The following is a 25,544-nucleotide window of genomic DNA, read 5'->3' as shown; positions in this document are numbered from 1 at the left end:
CATATACCATTTTTCTCTAAGAAGGAATATAATTGTGATACCACCTTTTCAAATATCTTGGACAGAAAAGGGAGATTCGAGATTGGTATATAATTAACTAGTTATTTGGGGTCAAGTTGTGGTTTTTTGATGAGAGGCTTAATAACAGCCAGTTTGAAGGTTTTGGGGACATATCCTAATGATAATGAGGAATTAATAATAGTCATAAGAGGATCTATGACTTCTGGAAGCACCTCTTTTAGGAGCTTAGATGGTAAAGGGTCTAACATGTTGTTGGTTTAGATGATTTAACAAGTTTATACAATTCTTCCTCTCTTATAGTAGAGAATGAGTGGTACTGTTCCTCAGGGGGTCTATAGTGCACTGTCTGATGTGATACTGTAGCTGACGGCTGAATGGTTGCAATTTTATCTCTAATAGTATTGATTTTAGAAGTAAAGTAGTTCATAAAGTCATTACTGCTGTGGTGTTGGGAAATGTCAACACTTGTTGAGGCTTTATTTTTCGTTAATTTAGCCACTGTATTGAATAAATACCTGGGGTTATATTTGTTTTCTTCTAAAAGAGAAGAAAAGTTATCGTATCTAGCAATTTTTAATGCTTTTCGGTCTGGGAGTAATGTCAATGTGTTGGATGGTACCTTTCGGTACTTGAATCCACATGCTCTGGTCAAGCAGGTTGACACGGGTGGCAGTGTCATGCTGGTCGTAGGTCAGTGTAGCTGTGCGCACAGGAGTGTTGACGAGTCATCTGTCATCTACAATCTCTGCTTGCGTTTCTGTGACTTGTGTATGAGGCTTGGCTTCGGCAGGGCAGCGTGTGTTGCTGACCAGGGGTTACCACTCACAGATTCCTTCAGCGTTGTGTCTGAGGAAGGGTCTGCTAAGGCAGAGATAATGAATGGCTTTGGTCAAAGTACACACCTGCAGGTTTGGGGCCAGGTACAGCTGTGTGTCGCTGTCGTGTTAGGCCACCACATCTGGAATGTGTGTCTTGGTGTGGGTGTTGCTTTCCCACAACCTGACACTGACAATGTCTTTAAGTCTGTAGACTTGGCTTGACCCACTGATGGGTTGGTTCAGAAGCACAGTCACTTCTCTCTGTTTGGGATTGACGTGCAGTAGGATGGCGCTATCCAGAGAGTTGGCCAGGTGTATTTGTAGCAAGTCAGCTGGCGTGGTGATGGCGTAAGCCAGCACAGTTAGCACAAGGCTTAACCCTTTCGAGTCGATTAACGCATATATGCGTTTTGAGTCATTTTCACCTGATAACCCCGAAAAGAACTTAAATTACACTCTCAGTTTTAATCGTACAGATAAGAGCAATACATCAATCGAATCTGTAAAGGGTCTAGTTTTTTTTGGATACAGACATAATAACAAAAAACCTTTGTGCACTTATAAAATAAAGATAACAAACAAGGTGCGCTGTCTACAGTCTTTGTCTCCGCTGATCGTCATGTACAAACATTTCATTAAAATGAACTGTAACTCCGTGAATACTCAACGAAGAGACATGAGAGAGATATCTATAGAAAGCCTGGAATGTCTACTTTTAAACTAAACAAGTGCTGCCGAAAACAAATATTCTGAGATAAAGTAATCCATATGAAAACAACGCAATGTCTGTTTTTCATATCTCCGCTCATTATATCTAATGTGACCACGCCCCCGCGCTTAACGCGCTATTCAGATTCAAACTGAAGCGCGCGGCTTGAATACGCCCACACAGAAGAAAAAGCAGCCAGACTATTCTTCAAGTTTTTATTTTATTTTACTGTTTGCTTCGCGATGAGAGGACTAAGACATAATTCACCCCAAAAAGATGTGATGTGGTTGAGGATTTGAGAAATGGATTTCCTCAGAAAAAAGAATGAAGCACTTTATTCAGCAGAGATCATAAACATGAGTAAGTCTCTTTTTATTTATTTGTACTAGTTTTCACATAACGTGTAAACATTTTACTAGTTAGACTTTTTCCAAATACTTTTTCCAAACTATAATTCCTGACTAAATGTATAATCAAGTGAAACATTATGAAGTTTCAATAACAATATACAATACTATACCATTCAAAAGCTTGATGTATATAATATAAATGTGACAAATAGAGATAACTCTAACAAATGTAAAAACAATGCAGTTCTTTCGATTTATTCCCCCTAAAAAAACCTGAAAATATTATCAGCTCTTTTCAACATTAATAATAATAATAATAATAATAATAATAATGATGATGATAATAAATGGGGTTTATTTGGTAGAAAATAAGATTGTTAAAACGATTTCTGAAGGATTGTGTGACTAGAGAAAGGATGCCAAAAAATTTTAAAGTCAGCTTTGATTGTCTCTAATAAACTGTTTAACTGCTCCCCCAAGTGGATATTAAATTATGTTGTGGGATAATTAAATATATTCTTAATAAACTACAAACATAAAATTATATACTTTTATTTTGTTCTCACATTCTTTCTTGTAAGTCCTCCCTCAGAGTGGCACAGTTGAATGAGAGGCTCATTATGCAGCTCATTATGCAGACCTTTGTCTTCTCAGGTGTAAATCACAATGATATTCATGATAGTTGACGCCTACTCGCATATGACTTTTACCAACAAAAAGTGTTTTAGAAAATTTAAATCAATATATTGTTTTCTGTGAGTGAGTAAACAAGATGATTTTCACATCATTCAGAAAGAAAAATTCTAGGCTACAAGCTCCAGTTCTCAACTTTTCCGGCAACCAATTTTATGTATGTGTTTTATTGCCTTATTCAAGTGATTTAACATTTTTAGTTTTTCACTAACCATGCATAACATTTTTTTTCTCAAAAATACAATCATGTACATGCATGCATTTCACATATTATTATAGCCCAGTTTGTGCTGATTACAGTGATATTAGACTTTACCCATTTAGATATTTATAAGAAACTGAAAAAAACACAAATGTCAGGGCATGACAAAACTTCTCAAGGCCCCAAAAATACCCTTAGACTCCAGAGGGTTAAGGGTATCATGTATGGTGGGGTTTTACCCATGGTTAGGCTGTCATTGGAGGAGCTAGCCTCCCACGGCATGTCTGTCGTTCTGGGCAAAGTCATTCTGGAAGACGGTAAACATCGATTTCGTGAAGTTTACAGTCTGGTTCGCTGCATTGACACTGGACATAACATTGTTAAACGTTCTGGCGGCTGCACCGGCTCTGAGCAAAGCTCCCGGGAACTGTTTGGAGCGGTGGTGGTGTCCACCTAACTCCATTTGTGTAACAGTTACTTTCTCATGTTGGCTGAACATGTGTTTGACATCAGCCTCAGTGTGAGTGAGGGAGTCCTCTCTCCATCGGACACCTGTCCAGGTGTATTGGGTTACAGTGCTGGGGTAGTGTGCTGGGTCGTCTGTGATCAGGAGTCTCAGTGGTTCTCTCGGTGGCAGCTGTCCTCTCTTTGGCTCACAGCACAGCACGGCAAACCACAGAAGCATCCTGGTACAGATAACAGGGAGAGAGAGAGAGAAAAGGGAAGGAAGAAACAAGCGAGGGCTGTCTTTGGTTGAACAGGGCCGTCTCTTTGCTTCGTGGGCGGCGACTGGGTTTAGCTCCCCCTGGCCCATGTTTTGCCACATCTTGCTGCTGGCATGACGCTTGCTTCAGTGTCTTGTCAGTGGCTCTGGTGCTGTGTGGTGCAGCACATGATGCGTCATGGAAATATATTGGCATTTTCCCCCTTTTGCTCCGTGGCATTACAAGCCCTGGCATTGTGATGTCAGACGGTGCACAACCCACAATTTTGTTCTGTGCACGCAGCATCTCCTTTGTATCATGCAGTGGTCTGGGGCATTGGTTGTCAGTGACTGTAGACTGGGTGCCAGGGTTTATGGAGGGGTCTGAGAGGTGGTTAAGTAAAGTCATTATGGAGGTTTCAGAAGCCTGCATGTCCGCTATGTTGGTCTGTGTAGACAACGGAGCCAGCGTAAGCGTTTCTGAGGTAGGCAGTTTAGCTAGTAAAGTTCTTATGCTGTGTGTAATCACTTCAACCTTGAATGTGGTTGGGAGGGTTGGGAGTGACCACAGCCTGTTGTTAAGTGCACCAGTTTTGGCAAGGGTGTCAGTTTGATCTTTTAAGTCCTTGTCTAGACCTGGTAGCTTCGAGTGTCCTTTAACTTCTTCCAGTACACAGTCACATTGTGTGTTTTTGTGATGTTATGACATTGCTGGAACAGACCCCTGTTGAAAGTGAACTGTCGGTTGCCAAGTGTGAATGCCAGTTTGTGTTGGTTTTCCGGGTGCACCGGAATGGTCCAGAATCCAGAGACCACATCAAGTGTAGGGAGGATTGTGGCTCCTCTGATTCGGGGCATTTCTTGTTCCAGCTGGGTCTTGTGCCATCATGACAGTGGCACCTGTTGATTCAGTTTCCTGTAGTCACTGGTGGGTCGCAACTCACCGTCAGGTTTGAGGGCGGGCCAGATGAGGGCTGAGTTGGTGCTGTTGCATGGATGGATGACACCTTTCTCCAGCATAGATTCGATGATCTCCTGCACTGGTTTGTGTGAGGCGATGGGAATCTTGTCCTGTTTGACAGAAGTGGGAGGAGCATCAGGGTGCATAGGTACGCGCACTGTGTGTAGGTTGGTAAGACCACAGTCTAAAAAGTCTTTAGCACAGGATTCTTTGAGCTTATAAAGAACTTGTCTGAGTCTTTGGCGATCTGTATCACTCTGAAGTGCATGACCGTCTTGTAGAATTAGCTGCACTTGAGATTGAAAACCTGTCTAAGGCTCCTCCGTCGGTGTGTCATCAGTCAGTTTGGTATTGAGAGGTGTAGCAGCTTCATCAGTCTCACTGACGTTCTGGTGGGAGACTGTGTATATTGTTAGGTGTTGGTCATCTGTCAGATCCATTCTGCACACCTGGTCTTTGCGAATTTAAAGGGTGCAGTGAACAATGTGTTGTTTGTACTCCCTTAGGGTATCAGTGCAGGTGGAATGGGCTCAATGACAGGTAGTACAAGTTCAAAGTCATTAAAGTCATGGCTCACTAGCCATCCCAGCTGGTAGGTCTTGGGAATGTTGATGTCAGTTGCCGTGCAGTTGTTGCACAGGATGTAGACTATACAAGATGGCACTTCAGTGAGGGGTGTGGCTTCAAGTGTGAGTCCGAGTACCACACATTCAGGTGAGGATTGGAACAAACCCAGTGTGTGGTTTAATGTTTGACCACATTGCAGGTTAAGCCAAACAGCGACCCCTTTGGTGTAAGCTGGTACCACCATACCCTGTTTGTTGACTAAGGTGCAGAGGCTTGAACTTGAGCTTGGGTCTGTCGTTGGGGCTGTGTACTCATGGCTGGCTGCTGGGGTTCCCGTGACCTCTGTGACCTGGCAGTCTGGCTCTGTGGCAACCTGTGTGGCTGGAGGGAAAAAGGTTCTCTCACTTGAGAAAAGTCTTTTAGCTGTTTGAAGTCCAGTAAAGGGTCAAAGTGGTCTAGCAGGTCTTTGCCGAAGAGAAATGCATGCAGGTGTGACGATCGATGGGTGGTTAGGACCGGTCTTGTGTAGCTCGCTGCAAAGGCAGGTAGTCAAAACAGCATTTTCTGGTACCTTGTGTTTGTGGTACCTGGTGTGAGGACCTGTGCTGTCTCGTTCAGGGTGTGCAGCTGTCAGTTGTGGAGCTTGAGTGATCCTGTCACCTTGTGATGTGACAGTTAGCTCTGTGGTCTGTGGATGACGAGCAGTGTTCTGGGTGCTTGGCTCATACAGATGACAGTTAGACAGGGTGTTGGTTTCAGTACTTATGCTTAGACATAAGATTTCTGGTTCATCTGCCTTGTCTTTCTTGCGAGTTTTCATGTAAAGAAGCTCTTTCAGCACCCTCAGGATCTCTGCTGTCTGAGATTTGTGGGTGCTCTGTGTTTTTCTGACATGGGCTCAGGATTGAGCTTACCAGTGTCATGTCGAGAGTGGTTCCACTGCCGGGTGTCGAGGCTTTGTGTCCAGGACGGTGGGGATCGGCTCTTTTTGGGTCGCCGGTCCCAGAATCTTTCAGAGCGCTTTGGACGAGCACCACAAGATTGTGTTGCCCTCTGATGGCTTGGAACGGTATTGACTCTCTATAAAAAGGTCTGTGACTGGTGTTGTAGGGCGTCCTCTAGGGTTAACTCCAAGCAGTGCTCAGAGACAGAGATTGTGGGGTTTTCCACAGTCTTTTCATAAATAGTCTTTTGCTTGGTGCAAGCTTTGTGGGCTAAGTTCCATAACTCTTGTGTAGTCATGTTACGCAGACACTCTGGCCCTCTGAGATGAAAACTCCAACTGGCATGTAGGTTTCGGAGGAACAGAGTTTTTCAGTCGACAACCTGTTCCATACCTGGTTCGTTGCATGCTCCGAAGTAGACTTTTCGTAGCTGACTATAGAAAGTCTGTGGGTTTTCAAGTCGGCTCTGTTTGAGGTCCATAGCAATAAGGAGCCCATGGTCTGAGTCTGGATCAGAGAATTCAAGAATCAAAGTTTTTAGTAGGTGCTGGTAGTCCGCTTTGACAGTCTCTGGTTGATGATCCAGAAAACTATGCACATCACGGCTAGATGTGATTTTTAACAGGTACAATGTGTTCACATCTGCCACGTTGGTGACAGTTTGAAATTGAAAGTCAATGTCTTGTAAATAAGCATGAACATCATGTCCTCCTGCAGGATCTGGATTGAATGTAGGGATGCTTCTGGCTAGCTTGTCAAGTTCTCGGTGAGCAGTGCAGGGTTTAGTGGCATGCGTTCTCTGGAAGGGTTCTCCCCCCTCCGTTGTTGACAGGTGTTCTTGTAAGCTGGCTGGTGATTTCTTGAGCCATGAGCTTACACCCCCTTTTTCAGCTCTGGGTTCTTGGCTGAAAGGGTTGGAGTGGCGGGCTGTGAGAAACTCTGTGGTGTGCATTTCTCCGATCCAGCCACTCTGTAATCTGTGAGACTGTTTCAGTTCTGCTTGTTGTTTAAGGTCGATGTTGCTCCGTTCGCTGAGCCATGCCGGGGCGACGAGAATGTGAAGTAGGCTTCCGAGGATCTTGGCGAGTTCTTTGTAGTAGCCGCTTTGGGTTGGATCGTGTGCCATCAGTTCATCTAGCTCGGTGTCTAGTTGCTCTGGGTGCTGCAGGTTACTGGCGTCCTTGGGCAGGAAGGGGGTCGTCACTGCTTTCAACCATGTCTAGAGGTGGCCCCCTTGGACTGCTGGACTGGAAGACTGGAACATCCTGACTCAAAATATCAAAAATATCAAAGTGAAATATAACACTTGAAATGAGATAAAAACAATAGTAACACAAGGTGTTAGTGAGAATAAGGAGGCCTAAGCCTACTGCTAGATTTTAAGATAGGGCCAACAAGTGAGTGGGCTATCTGGGTAGGAAACTTATAAATATGGTGTGGCTTGAAGAAGCAAATGGGTCAAACACTTAAAATATATCCGGGGGAATATCTAATACTCTGTGGCTTATAATAAGTGGATGGGTTTTATCACATTTGGTTCACCTGGGTGAATTGAAGCCATTCAGGTGGAAACCAGTGGCTTCGTCAACATCTCCGGCGTTCCCCAAATACTCAACTGCAGTGTCGCCGGCCCTCCGTTACTCTGACGCTGCACCCTCTCAAATAGCTTGTGATTTTTAACACAACCTTTGGAGTGCCAAATTGCTGATGTCTCCACTGCGTGCCGCAATGGACAGAGATAAGAGGAACCGAGTTTCACTCACAGCCAGTGTCGGTAACACTGGTCGGGCAGCCTTGCTCAATGGAAACCTGAGATGACTGTCCAATCACCAAGGGAGTTCTACAATCAAATACACAAAGGTGAACAAAGGAAACTTAAAGTTAATTAAGGTTTGGTTTGTTTAACATCAATTGAGTAAATATATATGTAGAAATGAGAGGGAACAGCTTTACCTAATAATGATAAAACAACAAACAAAACATTATGATAATAATGGTAATTATCAAAATAACCTAAGCCAAAAGACAGAAGAAAAATAATAAAAATCTAAATAACAAAAGACAGGAATGAAACACGGGAGAAGAAGTAGCTGGTTTTCACCACAAGGGAGCGTACTCCCTTTCTGTGCTTAACCTGATGAGCAGAAAAACTTAATTCAAATTAAAAATTCAAAACTGGTTTAAATCTAAATTTAAAATAAGCATGTAAGAAGAATTAAAAGGAAAATCTGAATAATATCCTATAATAACCAATGATAACAGTAAGGTATCATTAATAATTATGAAATTAATCAAAAAGGGTAAAAGTAGACATGCAATTCAAAAGAGAAATCAAAGAGCTGCAAGCTGTGAACTGACTTAACAGGAGGCTGCCACTAGATGGCTTACTTCCTTCTAAGTGGGTCAACCAGGGGTTGACCTGAAACATCTAGATTTCCACTATTAAACAATTAAATTTTAATTCAAAACATATTTGAACCAAACTCAAAATAAATGTAAACAGTCCAAGGAAGGGGAAAAAAATTGTCTAACCTGAAATAATATTCGCACGAGCAAAGCTGCAAATGCAAATAATTATTGAGAATTTAGACAGCTAATTCAATAAATCACAGGGGAATAGAGATTAGCATTTGGAGCGCATTATATGAAACGGCCACGAGATGGCGAACTTGCACTCATGCAAGCTGGAATCAGAAGGCAGGGCGTAACTTGAAACTTCCAATCAAAGGACCCCCTCTGGTGTTTAGTAAGCAGAATTGCAGCCTACTTCAATGTGATCTAATCTCTGTGCGCTCGTCAGCACTGATTCTCCAACAGTGTTATACTGCACAAGAGCATACGGCAGGATTCGTTTCACTGCACAAACACATAAATGTGAACAACTGGAATTTTTCATCTGTTGACTCCCATAAACATTTGACAAAATAGCACTTATGATTTAAATGTTTTAGGTTTACAATCGGGTAGCTAAGCCAATTTTAGACCAGGAGATTTTATCGTTTATTTTTGAATATCACTGTGGTTCACCACAAATTCAATAACAATATTTAATAAACAAGAACATAAAAAATTTCTCACTGTAGAGAGATCTTGGTCTTTCTTAACAGTAGACTTTTAACATTATACTGCAGTTTACTTTTATTAAAATAACAGTGACTATACTGTTAAGTTTCTATAAATACCTAACGTGCTGTCTTATCAGCTTTTTGCCTCAGTCACAAGTACATAATTTCATAGCGTGCGTGCAGAAATTATTAATAACCATATACACAGATTGAACTGGATTACTCACAAAACGAAGTTTGAAATTTGCGCGTTATCTCACCCAAATAATGTAGCCGCACTGGGTTGTACATAATAATTAACGCAAATGATACATAGGGAATTTTAATAATTAATCAGGAATGTGATTTATATATATATCATATGACAGTTACATTAAAATTATTGAAGATGAAAAATAGATCAATTGTGTATATCAATAATTTATTACAAGGCATTGTAATTTACTCATTAATGTCAATATTCCATTCTTCATATCAATTATAGTGATATCTCTTACTGTAAATTATCGCAAATCAAGCAGTAGTTTGTCCAGCAAATGGCCAAGATTAACTTATCAACTTTCAATAAAGTTATCACTTTTTATAATTCAAGGAAAAATATTCTCTGGCCATGAAAACATTAATCATATTATTATGAATTTTTTTTTTACTAAAAGTAAAGAGCTTGTAGCTAAAGATCAGACATTTCATTGACTCGTAATGTGAGCGCTTAGAGGCAGTATATATATTGGTTTTTAATAATTTAACTAATAATACATCAAACTACAAATCACACCGAGTAAATACGCATACGACAATAAAGACAGTAAACTCTGTACAAGACATAATGGAATCCAAATGAGGGAGCGCGAGAGAGAGAGAGAGAGAGAATGAATGAAAGAGGATGAGAGAGAGAGGCTTTCTTAAAAATAAAGAGAATAAGAGAATAAGCGTGATCACAGAATAAGCTCAGTTATGCAAACTCACAGACAGTAACCCTTGAAAGACAACAACGAATCAAATCACCTTGAAAAGGTAATAGACAAACTTTAAGCAGCATTTAAATCTCCCTAGAGAATGATACTTGCATGTGGTCTCTTTGTGATTGGGCGTGTTCTCTAGTGTCTTCTGGGGCTGCTGCGGAATCGCGCGATATTTGAAAGGTCCAACAAATGTAATAATTCGTCTTCCTCATGTAGAGAGGAACTTAGTAAATAAAATAAATTAAAACAATGGAGATGAAAGCTACGGAGATGAAAGCTCCCAAAGGAGCCATGAGAACAGGCTGTTCTCTCAGCCGCCGTGCTGAGATCAACGGCGATAGGAGAGCAGAGCAAGACCGTGAAGAAGGACAAGCGGGGTAAGAGAGGGACAAGAGGAGAAGAGAGGGAGGAACTTCCTGGGTCATTTTTTATGGCTTGACTGGTTCACGCCTCTATTTGCGTGAACAACCAATGAACATCCGCGATCTGAAGCGGGACAGTCTTTGTCTCTGGGGAAACACCCACTCTAATAAGTTCTGGCTTGTCAGATTTCAGCAATGATATTCTAGCAAGTTGGTAATTCCAGAGTAATACATTTTAACTTAAATCCCTTTAGGTGGATAGTTGGGTCACAACATGACAATTCCACAGATACCAAAAATGACATATATAACTGATAGAAACACGACGTTACATTCATATGCAGAATTACACACACTTAAAGTTTGATTAACACAAGACAAAATTGAAGATACTCCAATTTTTGATTATGGAAAACATCTAATGCACCAAAAAGCAATACTTAATACTTTTAGAATACACTGAGAAAAGGTACCAGTTTAGAATACATTGAGAGAAGGTACCAGTGAGCTGGCTTTTTCCTGTCCTGTTTCCCAGTGGGATCATAAAGTTTTATGAGCTGGTCAGGAGTAGGGTTACAGAATCATGGCTCTTATTTGAGAACATTAAATTAGGAGAAGCATGTCCAATTTGCAAGTCAGCCTCTTAACCTGCGCACCTATTTTTGAGCATTTTCTGAAAAACGACATACCCAAATAAAAATGTCTGTAGCTCTTGAACCCTATGGTGTAAATTTATAAATCTGGTATTGTCTGAAACTAGACAATTAAACCTTTATTACTCTGAAGTCATAATAACTCAGAATTAGTATAGTAATAGAGTAAAACAAGGTAAAACGTACATGAAAGTGACTCACGATATCTTTGAATGAAATTCACTAAGGGAAAAATGGATGAAACTTTGTTGACAAATGCCTGAAAATACCACAAACATAAAGCTGAATGTCTGACCATGTTTTGATTCAAATTTGAAGATAATACTCCCAAAAATATAGTTTCTGTAAGCTTTTATTTTTAAGAAAGCCTAGGCGTCCTTTGAAAAAAGTCATTTGGGGACTCCAAATGGACACCTTATAATCAAAGCTGAAATAAAAAAAAATGTTTTGGGTAAAAACCTGCAGAAAGTACATATTCATAGTATTTTATTTAAATACAAGCTTTGGAAAAGTAATTTAGATCTTTTATTTCAAGAAAAGTTTAGGGATCCTTTCAAAAAGGCTATTTAGAGACTCCATATGGCACTGCATACACAGTATATCAGTTCAGAACTCATTTACTCATGAAACCAAACACAAAACTATTTCTGAACAACATTTGAACATTTTAATGAAACTCTTTATTTTGAACAATTCTAATAATGAAAACAGATTTGATCAGTGATCATTTTAGAGCAAATGAACAAAACATGTAAAATACAAATTTATTTATTAGGGCCCGAGCACTGCAGTGCGAGGACCCTATTGGAATTGCTCCGTTTATTAGGGCTCAAGCCCAAAGGGCGAGAGGCCTATTGTTTTCCTTAGGATTATTTTTTATTATTATTATTATTATTTTTTTCCAACGTCTCGGGGGCTTTTGGGGCCCTTAACGTGCTTAAAAAGTCTTGAAAATTGGCACACAGATTGGAACCTGCGGCCATTAGGGCCGGGCAGAGACTGATACACGGGCGTGGCACAGGGGCTCTACAGCGCCCCCTGGAATATGGAGGGCCATATATCATACATTCTTGCTCGTAGACGTATGAAACTCGGTACACATATAAATCTCATCAATCCAAACAACTTTTGTATTGCATATCATGGGCTCCGCCCAACAGGAAGTTGGCTATTTAGGGTTTAGTATTCAAATTTTTCGTCAAAGTTGTGGGGGCTTTTGGGGTCCTTAACATACTCAAAAACTCTTGAAAATTTGCGCACACTTTGGAATCTGTGGCCTTTAGGAGCCTGCAGAGGCTGGGACCCGGGCGTGGCACAGGGGCTCTACGGCGCCCCCTGGAACACAGTCAGAAATGTTGATGTATAGCTCACACATACTTGCACATATTCATATGAAACTCAGTACACATATAGATCTCATCGTGCCGAACAACTTTCGTATTGCATGTCATAGGCTCCACCCAACAGGAAGTCAGCTATTTAGAGTTATGTAAAAAGCGCATGCTCTGGAATTTGAAATACTTGTCATAGGTTTTTTTCTCGATTGCCGCCAAACTCGGTCAACATGATCTCAAGACACTGGGGATGAAAAATTGCCAGGGGATTTTTGATATCTCGAACGGTTTGCTCGTGGCGAGGCGTTGAAATTATGGCGAGAAATTAGAAACAGGAAGTGTCTAATACCATCCACATACATTTCCTGATTTTAATCAAACTTCATCAGATTATTCGTTGTATGATGTCGATCGCATATATGTGACTATTAGGAGTCAAAGTTATAGCGCCACCAACTGGCAGAAGGAAGTGTGTCATTTTCAAAATGATTTGAATTCAGCATCTTATTATTACTCGATTTGCTTCAAACTTCATCAGAATAATGTTAAAACACAGCTGATATAAATCTGCAAGGGGGATATTGATATCTAAAAAATTGTTGCCGTGGCAACATGTCAAACTGGAATACTTCTCAGGTGATTTTGAGGCAAATAACATACTTAGAATTTCACAAAACTCTGAACACACATCAGTATTTCTGATAGGAACTTAAATTGTGAATGGATTTTGGATAGCTTGAATGGTTTTGCCGTGGTGATTTTTTTAAATGACCTTACAAAGGGAATCATTATTGTATTTTTAAATTGCAGCTTCCAAACACGTCAAAGAATTTTTTCATACAGATGAAAAAGTCATTCTGAGGAAATATGCATAGTTTCACGACTTTACAACACTGTATGGATAACAGAAAATTAAAAAAACTGTCAGACATCTCATCTCACTCTGTCCCTCTGTTTGAGTATATGTGCTTCAGACTTCCATTGTCTGAGAGAAATAGCGCCCCTACAGGTTCAATTCCCGGACTTTTACTTTCACTTTTAAATCGGTTAAAAATACAAACAAATACTTAGATTTAATTCACACTGACAAGCTAAACCAACATATCTGATTATTACCGGTTCAGGGCTCATGGATAAATTATTTCTGGCCAGAGATACGTGAGAAATAGGAGAGATGAATCACCGCTGTCATCACGAGCGTCTTGAGTAAAGAGCTCAGAGAAAACGAATTTATTCCTGTTTTAAAGCTTTTAAAAATAAATTATTACAGCGATATCACACAATCAACCAATTAGAACACACCAAGAGCTAAATTAAGATGTTTTTGAACTGTTTGTGTGAAAATGAAATATTTGCAGCTGCCTATCTGAAATCACCGCCTCCGATCAGCGCGTACAGTGTCCAGCTCAAAACAAACGAATTTATTCTTGTTTAAGAGCTTTTTTAAATAAAATATTACCACAAATGCACACAATAAACCCATTGTAACACATCAAGAGGTAAATGCAGGTGTTTGTGACCCGTTTAAGTGTGCAAGACTATTTGAAAGCGCGACTGGCAGAATAACATATCTCTCGAGCTGCAGGATTCTGGCTTTCGTCGTACGAACGAACACATCACGGACAAGATTATTTCAAAACACATAATAGCTTGGCGACTATAAACGAAAACAGCCACGTGAACATAAACTGGATCTACTTGCTTCTGTCTTCAATTTTAATCTATATAAAAAAGGAAACTCATTCGACTTGGCTGCTTTTTTAATGTGTGCGTATTTATTTATTTATCTTTTTATACATTTTGTATAATTTCATAGTTTGTGTATTACAATTATAAAAACAAAAATTAAAATTAGCCACTCACATAGAAATAGCTTAGGCCTTAACCTTTTTCTGACAGTTTTAGGGATTTTTAAAAATCCTAAAAAAACCTTATTTGTGCTGCAAATAATAATTTCAAACTCATTTGATACTGACCTATGACATCCTGTGACATTATATTTATTTTAATTTACATAATCTCATGGATGTAACAGTAAATCTGTTCAGCTCACAGATCAATACTAAGCTGTAATACAAGCAGAACTTTCACAAATGCTTATGAGTCATTTAAGGATTTGATAACACTGTAAAATAATGTCTAATTTGTTAACATTAGCAAATTCATTGATAACACTTTATAATAACTGCACTCATTATTAAATAGTCAGTTCATGCTTTATAAAGCCTTGTCCCAATATTAATAGTCAGTAGTAAGCAGTTTATAAATACAGCTATAAATAGCTTGTCCTTGGTTTATAAGCACATTTATTAAAAATGAGAGTAAGTTATCTTCCTATGAAAAATAAAAGATAAAAATAAACAAACAACAACACAGATTGATACAGAACTCAGAAATTTTATTGTGGATTTATGATAAAGCCTGCAAATGAATTCATACTCCTACTCATACTACTCCATACTCCTTTTTCAACATGATGCCAATATACTGAGATGTTAAATTGTGAATGGGTTTAGGATAGCTTAAATGGTGTTGCCATAGAGATTTATTAAAGTAACATAAAAAAATACAATAGTTATTTTACTATATCTTTACAATTTTTCATTCTAAATCTTCATAATTTTTTATATAAGTAGAAGTCCTCATTTGAAGGAAGCACAGTAAGTTTCATAGCTTTATCACTTTCAAGAGCCAGCATAAAATTTAAACTATCATAACTTATAAATCAAGCTTGCAATTCTTAGTACCTATAATGGCCACCAGAGGGAGTTATAGGATTACTTTTAAATAATTATTGTAGAAACGAGTATGATTTAAATCATTTATAGAAATCTTTCAAAAAAAAAATGAATTGTATATATTTTACTGATAAAATGACCCTCACTTAATTAGAATAACAAGCTGAAGTATTTTGAACTGTATATTAAGAATAATTCTTTATAGGCTTTATGGACAGATACGTTTTGAGTGACTCTTGAAGGATCAGCACCACATCCTCTTTTACCACTGTTTAAAGAATTAATCTTACAGAATAGGTGTGAATGAATTTTGGATAGCTTGAATGGTTTTGCCGTGATGTTTTTTGAAATAATAGTAAAAAAGGAACCAGTAAATGTCTTTTTATTTTTTTAAAGTGCAGCTTCTAAACACTTTAAAAAAAAAAAAAATGTACACATAGAAGACCAGTCATTCTGAGGCATATTTCCTCAGAATGACTGGTCTCATGACCATAGTTTCATGACTATACAACACTATATGGATGATAGAAAATTAAAAAAAAACTATCATACATCTGATGTCACTCAGTCCCACTGTCACTGTGGGTAATGTGTGTGTGTGTGTGTGTTAAGTGAATTAGGTGTGAAACTATCAGGGTGCATTTAGTCTCCAGCGCCAACATTTTACAGAACTGCCACTTTCCTGGAGTCTCCAGAATTACTCGGTGTCGGACTCTGAGAGACTTAAGATTCCAAAAAATGATTTAATTAGAATACCATGAAGTATTGTGAAATACTATATATTAAGTCTTTATATATAGGCTTTATGCACAGATTAGAGTGACTCGTGAAGGACCAGCACCACCTCCTCTTGTTCGATGGTTTGAGGAATATATCTTCCAGAATCCAGGATTAAGATTTAGGAGCTCATTTTTATTCCACCTCCTTTCCTGAAAAGTCTGTCTTGCAGAATTGACTAAAAATTAATCTTCACATTAATTACTAATTATTTTGCAATTCTTTTTGTCAGTTCTTCTTGACCTGCTTTTTTCTTCTTCTTTTCTGACCTCATGACCCAGTCAGTATTTTTTGTACAATGGTCAAGTCTTAACTTATCCATTTCTGTATTGCATTTGTGTTTGATATTTCTCATGGGTATTTCATAATTTTCGACCTTACAGTTTGAGTTAAAAGTCTATTTTAGCGCATTTCATCTGTAAAAGAAAACATGCCTAATAATTCTGCACACATGAATATAAGGAGTTTTTCTCTTCCAGCTTTCCTGGACTATTGTATAGCACTCATAAATGATTAAATAAAAAATAATGGTAGTTATTAAGATTTATATGGTTTGGAATTGGTAAAATGTACTTGGAAAAAAATCACAATAAAACAATGTTTTCATGTTTAAGTTTGGAATATTAACTGACATGAATGAATGCTATATAAATATTGTTCATGTTAACATAATGTTTATAAATGAAATCTTATTGTACAGTGTTACTAATATATATATTGTTCTGTGAATGTGATTTTAAAGTCTAGATGATTCGGATTAACCCTTTAACTGCCGTATCCTTTAAAACCTCACTGCCAGAGGGATATTGTGAATGCATGTGCCCGCTGGGCACAGTTTACCTGATGCCACCGGGGTGGCGATGGCATTGGTGGCTTGAGCCCGCCATCGCTGCTTGCAGCTATATTTCTTCTTCTTCTTCTTGATATGATTCGCCATGAAAAATGAAGTTGCTATAACTCAGACACACAATGTCCAATCTGCCCCAAACTTCACATGGTTGATAAGACTCTGGAACTGAACAGATTGACATGCCCATATTCAGTTATAGTCATAGCGCCACCTATTGGCAACAGGAATTGTCATGTTGTATGCTCCGAATAACTACTCCTAGAAATTTTATGACATCAATGTCTTTTTTGTGGTCAGTCTAATCTAAAGGCCTGTGCAATGTTAAATTGTGAAGATCTTGAGTTTTCGTTAAAGGGCGTGTCCATGGCGCAGTGACAAAGTTCGATGTCTCGCCATGGGAGTAGAAGTTGTTGTAACTCAGGCATAAAATATCAGATCTTGCCCAAACTTCACATGTTTGATAAGACTCTTGACCTGCCCACATCTGGTACACATATGTAACACACCAATAGCTACAAAAAAGTCTCCTGGTACGAAATCCGAATCCCAACAGGAAGTCGATTATTTTGAATTTTCCCTGCAAAATTGGTGTTGTTTTTGCCATTTTCAGGGGTTGTACTTTAACGAACTCCTCCTAGAGATTTATTCAGATCAACACCAAACTTGGTCAGTGTAATCTTAAGCCCTTTGCGATGTTAAATTGCGAAGATCTTGAGGTTTCGTTAAAGGGCGTGTCCATGGCGGCCTGACAAATTTCGATGTTTCGCCATGAAAAAGGAAGTTGCTGTAACTCAGACATACAATGTCCAATCTGCCTCAAACTTCACATGTTAGATAAGACTTCTGCCCTTAACAGATCTGCATGCCCATATTCAGTCATAGTCATAGTGCCACCTGCTGGCAACAGGAAGTGTCATGTTTTACACTGCAAAGAACTACTCCAAGAAATTTTATGTCATCAACATTTTATTTTGGTCAGTCTAATCTAAAGGTCTTTGCAATGTTAAATTGTGGAGATCTTTAGATTTTGTTAAAGGGCGTGTCCATGGCGCCATGACAAAATCTGATGTCTCGCCACAGCAAGAGAAGTTGTTGTAACTCAGGCTTGAAATGTTCGATATTCCCCAAACTTCACGTTCGATAAGACTCCTAGCCTGAACACATCTGAAGGCCAATATTCCATTATAATGATAGCGCCACCTATTGGCAACAGGAAAATTGGCACATATAAATGACTTTGACATATTCCACTTATATTAATGATTTGAAATGCATATTTCTCACCTTCACCTTTTTACTAAAGCCACACGATTGCAGTAAGCCCGGGTGCGAGGGCCCGTTCATCGCTGCTTGCAGCTTTAATTAGGGCCCGAGCACTGCAGTGCGAGGACCCTATTGGAATTGCTCCGTTTACTCTTTTTCTTCTTCTTCTTCTTCTCCGTAATGAAGCGCATTTTTGAGGGCCTAAACATGCTCCAAAACTCACGAAACTTTGCACACGCATCAGGACTGGCGAAAATTTACATCTGATATAGGTTTCAGAAGTGGGTGTGGCAAAATGGCTCGGTAGCGCCACCTGGTAAATTTCAACGGAGTGCGCCTCGAGCTGTGTTTCACGTACATTCATGAAAATCGGTACACACATGTAACACACCATTACCTACAAAAAAGTCTTTTGGTACCAATTCCAAAACCCAACAGGAAGTAAGTTATTTTGATTTTCCTGTATGATTTTTGTGCAGTTTTTTCCATTTCCATGCCTTGTACTTTGACGAACTCCTCCTACAGTTTTAATCGGATTATCTTAAAATTTGGTGAGGGTCATCATAAGACCTTTGTGATGTTAAATTGCGAAGGTTTTGAGTTTTCGTCAAGGGGTGTGTCCCTGGCGGCCTGACAAAGTTCGATGTTTTGCCGTGAAACAGGAAGTTGCTGTAACTCAGGCATGCAATGTCCGATCTTCCCCAAACTTCACACATGTGATAGGTGTTCTGTCCTGAACAAACACCCATGACCAAATTCAGTTATAGTCATAGAGCCACCTGCTGGTAACAGGAAGTGACAAGGTTAACACTGTTATGGAATCCTAGGAACATATTAAAAAGCATCAACAAGTGTTAAATAGGCTGGCAACATACTAGATACATACTAATACATGCTAGCAACACTTGGCTAAGTGCTAAAGCATGCTAATAATGTAGTGAAAAAGGAAGTTGCTGTAACTCAGGCAAGCAATGTCTGATTTTCCCCAAACTTCACACGTGTGATAGGTGTTCTGTCTTGAACAAATAACCATGACCAAATTCAGTTATAGTCATAGCGCCACCTGCTGGTAACAGGAAGTGACAAGATTAACAATGTTATGGACTCCTAGGAACATATTAAAAAGTGTAAACAAGTGTTAAATAGGCTGGCAACATGCTAGAAACATAATAAAACATGGTAGCCACACTTAGCTAAGTGCTGAAGCATTCTACTAAGTCAGTGAAAAGGGAATTTGCTGTAACTAAGGCAAGCAATGTCCGATCTTCCCCAAACTTCACACGTGTGATAGGTTATCTGTCCTGAAAAAACACCCATGAAAAAATTCAGTTATAGTCATAGCGCCACCTGCTGGTAACAGGAAGTGACATGGTTAACACTGTTACAGACTCCTAGGAACATATTAAAAAGTGTAAACAAGTGTTAAATAGGCTGGCAACATACTTGATACATACTAATATATGCTAGCAACACTTAGCTAAGTGCTAAAGCATGCTACTAATGTAGTGAATAAGGAAGTTGCTGTAACTCAGGCAAGCAACGCCCGATCTGCCCCAAACTTCACACGTTTGACAAGGGTCCTGTCCTGAATACATCAACATGCCCAGATTCGGTTATAGTCATAGTGCCACCTGCTGGCAACAGGAAGTGGCATGTTTAACAATTTTATGAACTATTAGCAACACAATAAAATATGCCATTGTGTGCTAACCATGCTAGAAATATTTTCAAACATTCTAACAACACTTACTGTGTGCTAAAGGATGCTATTAATACTATGAAACAGGAAGTTGTTGTAATTCATGCATACAATTCCCAATCTGACCCAAACTTCACATTTTTTATAAGAGTCCTGGCCTGAACACAACTAATGGCCAATATTAAATTATTATAGTTATAGCGCCACCTGCTGGTAACAGGAAGTGACATGGTTAACACTGTTACAGACTCCTAGGAACATATTAAAAAGTGTAAACAAGTGTTACATAGGCTGGCAACATACTAGATACATACTAATACATGCTAGCAACACTTAGCTTAGTGTTAAAGCATGCTAATAATGTAGTGAAAAAGGAAGTTTCTGTAGCTCTGGCAAGCAATGTCCGATCTTCCCCAAACTTCACACGTGTGATAGGTTTTCTGTTCTGAACAAACACCAATGACCAAATTCAGTTATAGTCATAGCGCCACCTGCTGGTAACAGGAAGTGACAAGGTTAACACTGCTATGGACTTCTAAGAACAAATTAAAAAGTGTCAATAAGTGTTAAATAGGCTGGCAGCATGCTAGAAACATAACGAAAGATGCTAGCAACACTTAGCTAAGTGTTAAAGCATTCTACTAAGGCAGTGAAAAAGGAATTTGCTTTAACTAAGACAAGCAATGTCCGATCTTCCCCAAACTTCACACCTGTGATAGGTTATCTCTCCTGAAAAAACACCCATGAAAAAATTCAGTTATAGTCATAGCGCCACCTGCTGGTAACAGGAAGTGACATGGTTAACACTGTTACAGACTCCAAGGAACATATTAAAAAGTGTAAAAAAGTGTTAAATAGGCTGGCAACATACTTGATACATACTAATACATGCTAGCAACACTTAGCTAAGTGCTAAAGCATGCTACTAATGTAGTGAAAAAGGAAGTTGCTGTAACTCAGGCAAGCAATGTCCGATCTTCCCCAAACATCACACGTTTGACAAGGGTCCTGTCCTGAATACATCAACATGCCCAGATTCAGTTATAGTCATAGCGCCACCTGCTGGCAACAGGAAGTGGCATGTTTAACAATTTTATGAACTATTAGCAACACAATAAAATATGCCATTGTGTGCTAATCATGCTAAAAATATTTTCAAAAATTCTAACAACACTTACTATGTGCTATAGGATGCTATTAATACTATGAAACAGGAAGTTGTTGTAACTCATGCATACGATTCCCAATCTGACCCAAACTTCACATGTTTTATAAGAGTCCTGGCCTGAACACAACTAAAGGCCAATATTCAATTATAAGTATAGCGCCGCCTGCTGGCAACAGGAATGACTTATTTCATACTAACTTAAACATGAGATGTCTGATCTGCCTGAAACTTTGCATGTTTGGTAAGAGTCCTGGCCTAAATACATTTACATGGCGATATTCAGTTATAATCATAACGCCACCTGTTGGCAGCAGAAAATGTGCCAAAAATAATTTACTATTTTATAAGCATATGGCCCAACGTTCACGGTTCCTCCTATGGGCACCGGGTGGTGGTGAGCCTGGTTGCGAGGGCCCGTTCAACACTGCTTGCAGCTTTAATTAGGGCCCGAGCACCGAGGTGCGAGGACCCTCTTGGATCTGCTTTGTTTATTATTATTAGGGCTCGAGCACCGAGGTGCGAGGACACTCTAGTATCAATCAATCAATCACCTTTATTTATATAGTGCTTTAAACAAAATACATAGCGTCAAAGCACTGAACAACATTCATTTGGAAAACAGTGTCTCAATAATGCAAAATGATAGTTAAAGGCAGTTCATCATTGAATTCAGTTATGTCATCTCTGTTCAGTCTAAATAGTGTCTGTGCAATCAAGTCAACGATATCGCTGTAGATGAAGTGACCCCAACTAAGCAAGCCAGAGGCGACAGCGGCAAGGAACCGAAACTCCATCGGTGACAGAATGGAGAAAAAAACCTTGGGAGAAACCAGGCTCAGTTGGGGGGCCAGTTCTCCTCTGACCAGACGAAACCAGTAGTTAAATTCCAGGCTGCAGCAAAGTCAGATTGTGCAGAAGAATCATCTGTTTCCGGTGGTCTTGTCCTGGTGGTCCTCTGAGACAAGGTCTTTACAGGGGATCTGTATCTGGGGCTCTAGTTGTCCTGGTCTCCGCTGTCTTTCAGGGCAGTAGAGGTCCTTTCTAGGTGCTGATCCACCATCTGGTCTGGATACGTACTGGATCCGGGCGACTGCAGTGACCCTCTGATCTGGATACAGACTGGATCTGGTTGCTACGGTGACCTCGGAATAAGACAGAAACAGACAAATATTAGCGTAGATGCCATTCTTCTAATGATGTAGAAAGTACGGTGTTATGTGAAGTGTTTCCGGTTCCAGTTTACCTAATTAATGCAGCCTAAAAATCTTTTAACGGATTTGGATATTAAAAGCATATTAGTATGTTATGTGTATGCCAGGTTAAAGAGATGGGTCTTTAATCTAGATTTAAACTGCAAGAGTGTGTCTGCCTCCCAAACAATGTTAGGTAGGTTATTCCAGAGTTTAGGCGCCAAATAGGAAAAGGATCTGCCGCCCGCAGTTGATTTTGATATTCTAGGTATTATCAAATTGCCTGAGTTTTCAGAACGTAGCGGACGTAGAGGAGTATAATGTAAAAGGAGCTCATTCAAATACTGAGGTGCTAAACCATTCAGGGCTTTATAAGTAATAAACAATATTTTAAAATCTATACAATGTTTGATAGGGAGCCAGTGCAGCGTTGACAGGACTGTGCTAATATGGTCATACTTCCTGGTTCTAGTAAGAACTCTTGCTGCTGCATTTTGGACTAGCTGTAGTTTGTTTACCAAGCGTGCAGAACAACCACCCAATAAAGCATTACAATAGTCTAACCTTGAAGTCATAAATGCATGGATTAACATTTCTGCATTTGACATTGAGAGCATAGGCCGTAATTTAGATATATTTTTGAGATGGAAAAATGCAGTTTTACAAATGCTAGAAACGTGGCTTTCTAAGGAAAGATTGCGATCAAGTAGCACACCTAGGTTCCTAACTGATGACGAAGAATTGACAGAGCAACCATAAAGTCTTAGACAGTGTTCTAGGTTATTACAAGCAGAGTTTTTAGGCCCTATGATTAACACCTATGTTTTTTTCTGAATTTAGCAGTAAGAAATTACTCGTCATCCAATTTTTTATATCGACTATGCATTCCATTAGTTTTTCAAATTGGTGTGTTTCACCGGGCTGCGAGGAAATATAGAGCTGAGTATCATCAGCATAACAGTGAAAGCTAACACCATGTTTCCTGATGATATCTCCCAAGGGTAACATATAAAGCGTGAGGAGTAGCGGCCCTAGTACTGAGCCTTGAGGTACTCCATACTGCACTTGTGATCGATATGATACATCTTCATTCACTGCTACGAACTGATGGCGGTCATATAAGTACGATTTAAACCATGCTAATGCACTTCCACTGATGCCAACAAAGTGTTCAAGTCTATGCAAAAGAATGCTGTGGTCAATTGTGTCAAACGCAGCACTAAGATCCAATAAAACTAATAGAGAGATACACCCACGATCAGATGATAAGAGCAGATCATTTGTAACTCTAAGGAGAGCAGTCTCAGTACTAAATCCTGACTGGAAATCCTCACATATACCATTTTTCTCTAAGAAGGAATATAATTGTGAGGATACCACCTTTTCTAGTATCTTGGACAGAAAAGGGAGATTCGAGATTGGTCTATAATTAACAAGTTCTCTGGGGTCAAGTTGTGTTTTTTTATGAAAGGCTTAATAACAGCCAGTTTGAAGGTTTTGGGGACATATCCTAATGACAATGAGGAATTAATAATAGTCAGAAGAGGACCTATGACTTCTGGAAGCACCTCTTTTAGGAGCTTAGATGGTATAGGGTCTAACATACATGTTGTTGGTTTAGATGATTTAACAAGTTTATACAATTCTTCCTCTCCTATAGTAGAGAATGAGTGGAACTGTTCCTCAGGGGGTCTATAGTGCACTGTCTGATGTGATACTGTAGCTGACGGCTGAATGGTTGCAATTTTATCTCTAACAGTATCGATTTTAGAAGTAAAGTAGTTCATAAAGTCATTACTGTTGTGGTGTTGGGAAATGTCAACACTTGTGGAGGCTTTATTTTTCGTTAATTTAGCCACTGTATTGAATAAATACCTGGGGTTATGTTTGTTTTCTTCTAAAAGAGAAAAAAAGTAATCAGATCTAGCAGTTTTTAATGGTTTTCTATAGGATATGCTACTTTCCCGCCAAGCAATACGAAATACCTCTAGTTTTGTTTTCCTCCAGCTGCGCTCCATTTTTCGGGCTGCTCTCTTTAGGGTGCGAGTATGCTCATTATACCATGGTGTCAAACTGTTTTCCTTAACCTTCCTTAAGCGTAAAGGAGCAACTGTATTTAACGTGCTAGAAAAGAGAGAGTCCATAGTTTCTGTTACATCATCAAGTTGTTCTTAGGTTTTGGATATGCTAAGGAATTTGCAGTCTTTTGTGGTAGAATTGATGGTTCTTCGATACTTGTAACAAGAAGTAGAATTTACAATTTTGGCTATATATTTTTTACACAGAACTAAATAATGATCTGAGATATCATCACTTGGCTGAATAATTTCAACACTATCAACATCAATTCCATGTGACAGTATTAAATCTAGAGTATGATTTTGACAATGAGTAGGTCCTGAAACATGTTGTCTAACACCAATAGAGTTCAGAATGTCTATAAATGCTGATCCCAATGCATCTTTTTCATTATCGACATGGATATTAAAATCACCAACTATTAAAACTTTATCTGCAGCCAGAACTAACTCGGATGTAAAATCACCAAACTCTTTAATAAAGTCTGTATGGTGCCCTAGTGGCCTGTATACAGTAGCCAGTACAAACATAACATGGGATTTATCATTAACATTGGTTTCTCTGGATAATGTTATATGAAGCACCATTACTTCAAACGAGTTATACTTGAAGTCTGCCCTCTGAGAAATCCTGAAAACGTTGTTATAAATTGAAGCAACTCCTCCCCCTTTGCCTTTTAAACGCGGCTCATGTTTATAACAGTAATCTTGGGGGGTGGACTCATTTAAAATAATGTAATCATCAGGTTTTAGCCAAGTTTCTGTCAAACAGAGCACATCTATATTATGATCAGTTATCATATTATTTACAAAAAGTGTTTTCGTAGAAATGGATCTGATATTCAATAAGCCAATCTTTATCATTTGTTTATCCATATTGCATTTGTTTTTTATTTGTTGAACCTCAATTAAATTGTTAACCTTGGTTTGGACGTTTTTTGTATTTTCTAGTTCGGGGAACAGACACAGTCTTTATAGTGTGATATCTAGGTGAAAGAGTCTCTATGTGCTGAGAATTAACTGACCTCTGTGACGGGAGGCAGCTAGCAGACGGTCGGTTTGGCCAGTCTGTCTGCTTCCTGACCTGGGCCCCAGTTAGTCAAGTATAAACACTAAGACTATGTGCCATATTTCTAGACAGAAGAGTGGTGCCACCCCAGGAGGGATGAAGACCATCTCTTTTAAACAGGTCAGGTCTGCCCCAAAAGCTCGTCCAATTGTCTATGAAACCTATGTTATTCTGTGGGCACCACTTAGACATCCAGCCATTGAGTGATGACAATCTGCTATGCATCTCGTCACCACGGTAAGCAGGGAGGGGACCAGAGCATATTACAGTGTCTGACATCGTGCTTGCAAGTTCACATACCTCTTTAAAGTTATATAATAACTATGAATAACAATCTTACTGTATTTACGTTTAGCATTAGCCAGCAC

Source organism: Carassius gibelio, chromosome B2 (genome assembly GCF_023724105.1).
Source record: "Carassius gibelio isolate Cgi1373 ecotype wild population from Czech Republic chromosome B2, carGib1.2-hapl.c, whole genome shotgun sequence".
Lineage (NCBI taxonomy): Eukaryota > Metazoa > Chordata > Actinopteri > Cypriniformes > Cyprinidae > Carassius > Carassius gibelio.
Note: the sequence above shows the minus strand (reverse complement) of the source record.